This window comes from Coturnix japonica, chromosome 2, assembly GCF_001577835.2.
Source record: "Coturnix japonica isolate 7356 chromosome 2, Coturnix japonica 2.1, whole genome shotgun sequence".
In the NCBI taxonomy this organism is placed as follows: domain Eukaryota; kingdom Metazoa; phylum Chordata; class Aves; order Galliformes; family Phasianidae; genus Coturnix; species Coturnix japonica.
The window spans coordinates 5,322,301-5,332,927 of NC_029517.1; positions in this window are offsets into that span (position 1 = coordinate 5,322,301).

The following is a 10,627-nucleotide window of genomic DNA, read 5'->3' on the forward strand; positions in this document are numbered from 1 at the left end:
GTGCTCAGGGATATGATTTAGCAGAGGGTTGTTAGAGTTAGGGTACTATGGTTGGGCTGCGGTTGGACTTGATGATCTTCAAGGTCTTTTCCAACTTGGGCAAATCTATGATTCTATGATTTCCAGGGTGGGGATCTTGGCTCCTTCCTCACTGGTGCATGTGCAATTATTCATTTTGGATCTGTGGCTTAATTTTGGGACAGTGCATGATTCTCTTTGAATCTCCATAACACTCCAAACCTCAGTTTATGCATGTGTATTCAGGAAGCATTTCCTTCCCGTGACAATCTTGCTGGGGGGGGAAACAGCTCGGAGACCTGCCGTGTTCTGTAGAAGTCCTGCACCTCATGCTGTGAGGATCCTCATGCAGCCAGTGCTCAGTCATGCCCACATCTCCCCTCTCTGTAGAGGTTAATTTATGATGGCATATGATCCTGAACAAACCCACACTCTCCAAGGGGATGGCAGTGACCACAGTAATATTCACATGAATGGCTCTAGGGACTGTTCTGGCTTTGCATTCAAGATTTAAACAAAGGTGGGTTGGTGGGTTGGTGCTGATGGTTGGACTAGATGATCTTAGTGGTCCTTCCAACCTTAGTGATTCTATGATTCTAAGTTGGTGAGCTGCCATTCTTAGTGACTTCCAGAAAAACTGAATGGTAAGCAGGTGGCTCCAGCTGAGTGAGCCTAAATCCCCAAATTCTCATTTTCTAGGTTTTACAGAGGACAACTTAACAGCCATGGCATGGTGCAATGTTGAGTCATGTTTACACATCACAGCTGATGGAGGCAAGTATGGAACTTTACACCAAATCTATGCAAGTCCACATGATGTCCAAACGCATGCAAAAGTCTTTCTTTAGAGAGTTTTCTGAAGTGTGGATGAGCTTATAGAATCAAAAAGTAACAGAATAGTTAAGTTCGGAAATGAACTCAAAGATCGCCAAGTCCAACCATCAACCCATCGCTACCATCCCCACCATGTTCTTCAGTGCCACAGTTCTTGAAAACCTCCAGGGACAGTGACACCACCACCTCCATGAGCAGCCATTTCCTGTACATTACTGCTCTTTCTGAGAAGAATTTTTCCTAATTTCCAACCTGATATTGCCTTCATTTGCAGACTGTAGGGCTGTTTAGAGCTCTGGACTTTGCAGAGCAGAGCAAAGATGGGTACTCTGCTGACTAGTGCTGTCCCCAGGTTCTTTCCACTGCCCTTCCAGAGAGCAGAACAACCTTCCTGCAGTGGAAGAACCTGCTAGAGAAACAGTCCTAACTAACGGCTGCAAATTAGCAGTCCTCCATGCATACATCTCCCAGGATTGAAACATTTGTTGAAGGTTGGACCCCAGCCAGAAACAAGCATTTGTTGAGTGTCTAAATTAAGTTAACGTTTGCAGCCATGATAGACTTGGTCTAAAACACTAGGACACAGTCAGTCGATTGAGTTATAGCATCTTAAACTGGCAAGGTAACTAATTGCTTCTTGTTGTGGGTTAAGCACAATAGCTTACATCTCAGTGAAGAAGAGGCAAGCTAAACTGCATCTCTCGTAACAGAAGCAGGCAAAGAAGATACACAAGGATAGCTGCAACATCTGAGTAGGAATTAGATAAGCCCATTGCCACTTCCTATGTTCCTGTGTGCTATATTCCTATGTTTACTATGCAGATCCATGTGATCCTTTCATTTAGAAGCGGTCATATTTCACTGGCACGTGCCTTCGCGCAGATGGAGCTGCACAATTGGAAAAAATATATATCCTTGATGACAGTGTAGCTTGGGTCACATCTCCACCATTCAATAAAGCCAGATCTAGAGTGGCTAGTCCTGCTTCAAAAGTACTCTGGCTGCAGAACATAAATGCAACCCTAATAAGAAAAACACCACCATCCCCTAAAAAACACCCCACAGCTGAACCCAGACCCAAAACAGACACAAGTATTCAAGGAAATTATCTAGTCCTGGAAGACTTTGCACCAGATGTGAGTTGTTTGTCCATACTCTTCAATCCAGGTTAGAGTCTCTGTCCTCTTCTGGTCAGCAGATGGGCACTGTGAACACCAGATTGCACACACTGGCTAATTTACTGAAATGAAATTGTGTGTCCAAGTCACATCCAGCTACTTCAGAGTGACGTAACTGCCTTGGTACTGCAAAAGCCACACCACTGTTTCTATGCAATGAAAGTAGTGTGGACACATCAGGTACAGTTTAGATTTCTGAGTATTCATGTCCATCTAAAATGTCTTAGTTTATCTTTTATGGACTATGCTGCCACTGTGGAGGCACAGGTCTGTGGGTCTCACCTGCCTGGCAGAAGAGGACATCTCTGTTAACCAAAGGCACTTCAAGCAGCACAAAAAGTTACTTAAATCTTGTATTTAGGAAACAGAGTCATACACACAGTGAAGAGGGCAATATTTCTGGGGAAGCCGTAAATGCAGCAGTCAGACATTCACATCAGCAACTGAAGTAGGACAGTAATGTTACTGCTATTATCTGTAGACATAATGTATCATACTGTATTACGTACACCAAGATCCCATGGGGTTTACCATCACCACCCCATTCTGCTTTGCTTTGTGGAGTTTTCCCCCTTTTCCCAGCCTATTCCTTCAGTGACACCATGCCACTAATCAGACACAAAGAAGAAAGAAAATACGTGTTATGGTCAGAAACGTTAAGCCTAAAATTCACCTACCAGCCCTACCATAAAAAACAAAGTTATCTTGTAATGCCAACTTCCATGGCTTTTTATGGGGACAGCAAACCACACCTCTGGCAAATTAAGGATAACTGCAAGCCATATCAGAAGATGGAGTTACACCAGAGATGTGTTGCTTGCTTTATGGGTACACAAAGGTTAGAAAAATAGCAGTGAAGGCTTTGGTTCACACAAGAAGGTTTCACAGCTCATGATGCCAATTCAACTGCAAAACCTCCCGGTGCTTAAATGGTGAAGTTCACACTTCCTCCCTGGAGGGGACAGAAGGTAATAGTACTCAGCTGTGCCTATGCCTATGCCAAAAAGCATTTGCTCATCTGAGATGAGCACAGATGGTCATATTTCTCTCTGTTTATTTTTGCTGAATGGCCTTTTCAGCCTGCCTAGTCTATGACCTTCTCCTGAAAATGAGTAGACTCATTTTTGCTGGTATTCTGGGTTTCAGCTTTCTTCACGAGGCTCTGCTGGTATCAGCTGTGAGGACACAGGTGGATGCTGTAGCTTTTGTGATTTCAGCTTATCCCTTGCAGAAACTGAATAGCAGGAGCAGTGAAGACAACCAGGTACACACACGAAGAGTATCTGACTTGCTGCTTCTCAAGTATAGGTTATTTAGACTGTAACTAACAGGAGCCATAAATTATTGCAGTATACCTTAGTACCTGTCACTTTTGATCTTCAGAGTAGAACTGCAGTTTAATACAAAAAGATCTTCTAATCACTGCATTTAAATACAAAGGGGAGTAAATCACTAAACAATATTTTAACGTGTCAAAGGTGATAAAAAAGGGAATGAGTAATAATGAAACAGCACCTGCCATCCTGGCCACTGATGAGAAGGGAGATCTGGGCGTGTGGTGCTCTCTGAGGAGCCTTCAAAGTGAAGGGCAGGGAGCTGCTTTAAGCATGATGAAAACTCAGCTCTTCCAGGCCCAGCAATGTCATAGGATCATAGGGGTTGGCAGGGACCTCTGGTGATTGCTGTGTCCACACCTCACACTGCTTGTTGACTCGATATTTAAAGCCTCATCTCTTGCATTCACAGAAACAGGTATAAAAGTTTAGAGGGCAGCCCAACTGCTCCAAATAGCTCTGTAAGCAGAAACTGCTTGCAGGGCAGTGATAAGCCAGTACAGGCCATAGCCCTTGGGCAGAGATCTGAATTCACAGGACAGAAGTGCTTTAACCCAGGGCAGAGAAGGAGCTTTAATGCAGGCAGAAGACAAGCTCTGGTCTCCTTTTAATTTCTGGTTTATCTAATAAACTGCTAGCTTCAGTGTGTCAAGGGCAGTAATGAAAAGCGTGTCTGCTGCATCTATTATGGAAGAGTTTGAGACCCTTTGTGCTGGGTCATTCATAAATCCATAACAAGAGGCACAGTGGATCAGTATTCACATATTGCACAAGGTAGTGAAAATAAGGAGTGAAAATTATCCCTTCCCTCAAAAAAAAAAAAAAAACAAAACAGTTTAAATAGAAAAAAGAAAAGCAGTATCACTTCCATTCTGAAGAAGGCAGAAAGAGGCACAGAAGGTAGATCTCTGTGATCTTTGTGAGGAAAGAATTCCTGCATCGACTGTTGTTCTTGTCCGCAGAGACAGCAAAAAAAGGATTGCCTAAGCGACCACAGAAATTGTTCCCTAGAGCCTGCATCAGTCCTACAGGACATGGCTGGATGAACTGTCCATGCATACAGCATACAAATGCAAGGGACAATCATTAAAAGCCTAGATAGAACCCAATCAGCTACTCAAAGTGATTATCAGAGGTCTATGGAAGAGCCACAGAATGAAATTATTCTTCCAGAGCTCTAACAGCCTCCAAAACTACTCAAGCTCATCAGGATTTGAGAAGGCATAGCACTGCATGGGATCTGACCCACCACCTACTAACAAAAGCACTCATACTTTGCACTGTTTTAAAGACTCCTGGTCCTTCTTGATCCCTAACTCCCTGCATGGAGAAATGAGACGCTGGTTGGATGCAAAACCTACCTCCTGTGTAAACGATGACTCTCTGAGAAGCTAGCAATGGAGCAATCAACTGCAAGACACAAGAGTGATAACAACGTCATAACGCTGACCTGTATCATAGCTTTCCTTCAGGAGCTCCATGACTTACTTCTGCCACACTTGCTCAGGCCTGGAGGACATACCAGTCTTAACCAATACCTGATGGGATTTGCTGAAGCCAGCTGTAACCAAAACAATTGTTTTTCCTCATGTGCTTGAACCAGCAATACTACAGTGTTCTTGATAGGACAACCAAGAAGATGGACCCTAGCCATGCTGTCTCACTCATTGTGGCTGGTTTACACTGACAGGCAGTCTCAGATCTCCTCTTGGTGTGTGTTAGTAACATAAAGTCCTATCAGCTCCAAAGGAGTCTGAACTTCAGAAGCACAAACTTTAGCACTTTGTTCTGTAGGATAAAGATGCTCAGATCACACCCTGATGGGACCCGTAGCATGATTACGGAGTACCAGAATAGTCCTGTTTCCCTCCCTGAGTGTACACCAGTACACTGCAAGGGCATCTTGAGGCCAAGTTCATGCCAGATTATTTTGTTTGGACAGTATGGGCCCTACTGCCCATCTGTTTCCAGCCTGGCAACAGTTTTAGCTCTAGTGAGTCATCAATTGCTCAGAAGTCTGCATCCAGAGGTGCCTGGAGCTCTGGTTTTTCAACTAACCCCTTAGGGTCAGATGGCAGTAAAGCAGACACTTTCTGCTTAATTGATCCATGGGAATTTCCTAGCCTTAAAAACCTTTACTCCTAGGAAAGCACAGAAAGAAACCAATTATGAAAAATAAATAGCTTTTGAGAACATTTCCCTTTCTTGCAGCCTCACTTGTTCTAGGAGAACCTGTCCTTTTTCAGGAGCTCAGGAAGAAATTTGCTGCAGTGCTGCATTCAGCTCTGGTTCCCCAGCATGAGAAGGATATGGAGCTACTGGAGCAGAACCAGAGAAGGACATGAGAATGGTCAGAGGGCTAGAGCACCTCTCCTGTGGAAACAATCTGGAAGTTGGTGTTGTTCAGCCTGGAGAAGGTTTCAGAGAGACTTCCCTGTGGCCTTTCAGTACCTAAAAAGATATGACAAGGGGTAATGTCTATAAAGGGTAGATTTAGATTAGATATAAGGAACAAATTTTTTATTATGAGGGTGGGACTCTGGCACTGCTGCCCAGATTTCTGTGGATGCCCCATCCCTCGAGGTGCTCAAAGACAAGTTGGATGTGACCCTGGGCAGCCTGACACAGGTGGGAGATGTCCCTGCCCAAAGAGTTGGAACTGGATGGGCTTTGAGGTCCCTTTCAACACAAACCATTCTATGACTCTGTGATTCTAAACCCTTTGCAAAGATTTAATGGAGGGACATCTAGGCATTTCTTCAGCTCTTTCAGGTCACCACTATGATTAGTGGTTATGCAGACAGAACTTTTCTCCTGACCTTTGATTAACAGGATAGAGTTAACCAACCAGTAGCACTTTTCCTTCAGTACTACCTCAACCTCAATTACTTCAGTCTCTGCTGAGGTACCTCCAACCTCAATTTATAGTCAAATATTACAATTTTTTTCATTAATATGAAAACTGGTACTGCTGATGAATATTTAAGCCAATGCCCTGCAAGGTTAAATTCCACACCAAATGCATTTAGAATCTCAGTTTGCACAGTTCACGGCCATTATTCTATACCTAACTTTGGAAAAATATATATATATATATCATTTTAAACCAATGCATCTGAGAATCACACTACATCTCTTCACCATCCAACCTGTGGAGAGCTTTTCTCTAAAACACAGATTTTGCTCTATTGGGAGCACTCTGAGCTCACTGTGGCCAACTGTAGGATCTCCGCATTGTTGCATGAAGAGCAAACTGCCTGGAGCTCCTGTGTGGCTCAGTGACCACAATGTCATTTTGGTAGCTAACACAGCTTACACTATTACTCACTGATAATTTACATGCTTGCTGCTGTTACGCCATGGCAGTCAAGGCTGTGTATCGTTATAAAGTATTCTTACTTGGCACACAAGACAAGGTGCAGAGCAGAAGAAATTAGGATGGTTTAACTATTTGAAGTGCCTTCCACAGTCCTCAATGGAAAGCAGAAGGGAATAGCACTGGTGCTGGTGAGTGACACAGGTGGCTTTCTCACACTTTCTTACAAGCAGGTGAACAGGTTTAGATTAACAAAGCAGAAATTGCCACTCTTTTTAATGGGCCGCTCAAGGAAAACAAAACCATTGTTCTCTTCTGTCACTAGCCTCCTCTCAAAGTCCCATCTCAGATGGATGGCAGAACTGGACAGAAAGCTATCCCCTACTTTACTGGTAAGCCTCACAAATATTAACCCTATATAAGTAAGGGCTTGGCTTCACAGAGACTGATTATTGGAAATAGAGACAAAACTGCTCATTCTACATGTCCTCACTTAAGAGAAAACAGTTGGGTAAGAGAATTTAAACAAGATTAATGGATGTCATCACAGCCTTCTCTAATGACAAACAAGTCTGTCAGGGCAGGTCTCTAGCCCAGATCATTCACAGCATAGCCTAGGTTTGGGCTAGGAAAACAAATGCTGACCCATCACAGTACTGTGGTACTTGCATTCAAGTCCCTGTAAATGTCAATGATTTAGGCACAAGGAGACATTCCAAGTGGTTTTATCAGCAGCAGCCGAGCTAACTGTGCTTCTCCAGGATGCTGCACGATCACCATAACCTGCTCCATGCTTCTTCCCCACCAAAGAAGGAAATATACAGAAGGGAGATTTCACCTCTTACCCAGCCATTTCCAAACAAAAGTGGCAGATCCTGTATCAAAAGGCTGGAAGCAAGCTTATCAAGCATTCCCTTGGCTCACACAACACTCCACTGGCTCAGCAGACAAGGAGATAGCAGGCACCTACTTTCACAGCATGTTTCTAGCTTGAAGGGAAGAAATAACATCCGTATGACCCAAGTGATAACATCAAACATAGATGGCATGTGGGCTTCTGTCATCTTGTTGAGCTCTTTGCTGATTCCCACAGCAGACCAAGAGGAGGGAACTTACAGAAGGTTAAGAAGTGTCTGTAGTGACAATAAATAAATAAATAAATAAATAAATAAATAAAAGCTCCACGACTTCCCAGAGGAAAACAATAAATGGTGACACTCTCCCAGGTTCTCCATGTTGCTGCTGACTATTGCAGCACAGTGTGCATCTGTTCATGGGTAAACCATAGAAAATAGGCCTGGAAGGACTACTGGCCTTATCCCTGCTTGAAGACAGGATTGGTTGCACTCCCTTTTGTAAACATCTAGATAAATTACATTCTTTAATAACAAGATCAACACAAATATCATGAAGTTACAACACTACCACCAGGTTGAGTAGTGACCCATTTTCCCTATTTCCCCACAGCTATTTCTAGGTTGTCTTCAGACTCAGCTAAGCATCTCTATAGAATTCCTGTCTGGAAAAGTACAATAGTGACAAAGGCTAAACATTTCTGTTGTTTACTTCAAGTGTAAAATCAGATTCTGTTATTTTCAACAGCCACTCTAAAGAAGGTCCAGACTCATGTAACAACATCTGTGCAGAGGTAAGGGTCGTGAACAGTTGGGCACCTTTCTGCTTGTCACACAGCTGAAATGCCTTCACTCAAGTGCTCCTCCTAGTAGACCTGGAAGTGTTTTGAGACCTGGAAGTCATCTGCCCATCTTTTCCACCTACAGCACCTACCTTCCAGCAGAGTTATTTGGGTACAGAGAGGAGCAGAGAGGGTGCCATAAGAGCCTTGAAGAGAACATAATATACTCTTGTCTGAGAGATAGCAAGGATATTGGCTAATCTACCTTAGTGTAAATTTACAGTTATGTTTAAGAGAGGGTCTGGTTTTGCACTATTAGATACAGGACAACAAATGGTTTATGAACCTATTATTGTGTCCACTCTCAGGAATTACCGGGTTGAAAATCCCCTAAATACTCCAAACCCGCAGGATAATTCATGTATGATTTGTTTGGTTGGTGGTTGCTGCCAAATTTTGCTACTGAAGGAAAGAGATTTCACCAGATCCAGATCACCAGAACAGCCTTCCTAATATTCCATTTACACCAGGGTGTGTTCTTTAACTGCTTGTTTCTGTGAATCTGAATGGATTATATTCAGGGTTATACGTACGAGTACAAATGGGCTGGCTTAAACAGAGCAATACTAATTAAATAATAATACATCAGATTGAGTCTTGTTTCGTGACATGTCTAGCTGTGTTAAGTATCCTTCTGTATAAATAATTATCGTCTTTCATTCCGAAAACATTAATAATTGACCTTTATTGCTCAGCCTTAAAATATTTACCAGGACCTGTAACACACCGCCTCCAGTCATACCATTGAATTTGTCACAGTAAAGTACGGGACTTTAGCTGCACAAATCCACAAAGCTTGAGATCCCAAAGGGTTTTACCTCTCAGGTGGGACTGACCACCTTCCCAGAGGTGTTCACAATCATGTGGCCAGCAGTGGGGTATTTAGAAAGAACCAGGTCTAAAATATAGGGTATTTTAGACAAACTTTTCCAGCAAAAGACCATTTACAGACTGGCTAGAACCAAAAGATTGTAATATTCACCCTGGTATCCAGGTGCAAGTTTCATATTAGGGTACACTGCAGTGACACTAAGTAATAACAGTATCTTCTGACTCCGTTGTTATTTGGAATATAAGGCAGGGTACATTAAATACATGCAGAACTTGGTATGGAAATGTCTGGGCTCCTTCCAAGTCAGTCTAAGCTAATCACAACCAGACTTCATATGCAGATAAGTTCATCAGGTATTTTTTAAACAACAAAAAATACAACACAGCTCATTTTACATTGCCTGATTGTGTTTATACTCTAAGAGAGAACCGATCATGTCATATACATAAACATGATTTCATAAATGCTTCTTAATCTTGGACTATTCTTCTCTGTCTGGAGAGGTAATCAGTTACTTAGATCAATTCTTTTACAGGTCAGAAACCTGGACACCATCATGATATTAGGTCATATTTAGATAGCCTTAAACAGTTGATGCATGTTATTGATCATCTAATCCAATCAGGATGAAACTTTTTTCTCCTGCCTTCAGGCAGCTAAAAACTGTATTTCTGATGTCAGCTTGCAGCCCAGGTTTCTCTCCTGCATGCCTATGCACCTCCAGTGGATGGACAGCCAAAACCCAGCATCGAAGCTGCAGGTGACATCCCCATAGACACCTTTGATTTTAACTGCAGAGGAATCTGGTTAGATGTTTAGGCTAGGTTAACCCTAACTTTGATAAAGTTACATGGTGGCTGAAGCTTACATGTGAACATGAAGCATAGACAGGGACACAAAGACAAGGTGGTTTCACTAGGTTTGGCTGCCCAGATGATGTACCTGCAGGATAGAGATGCACTCCATCCCCAGGGGGGAAAGTTTGGAGCGAGCAGCTGTGACCAGTAGAGGTTATGAGGTTACCAAGTTTGAGAATCCCAACCTAAAGCTGCCCCAGATTACTGTGTCTGCAGTTTAGCTACCCTCCATTACTGTTATATGCAAGAAGAGATTTGCCTTTCAAGACACTGAAGCTGAGGTTAACTTCCCCCACAGCTCCAGCTGGAACCCATGAAACACTGAGCTACTCCCAAAGGTGAAAAACAGCAGAGGAAAAGCCCTATATTTTTTCACTCCAAAACCCACATGCCAGTCTGGGGAGCTCTTACCTCCAGTCACAGCCATGGTCGGCAGGATTTACCTTCAGATGGCTGATTTTTCTAAGTGCTGGGCATCACCACCTCCCATATGGAATGTGGCCACCCCGCACCTCCAGAAAACAGGCATTCAAATGCTAACACAAAAAGCACAACCAAAAAA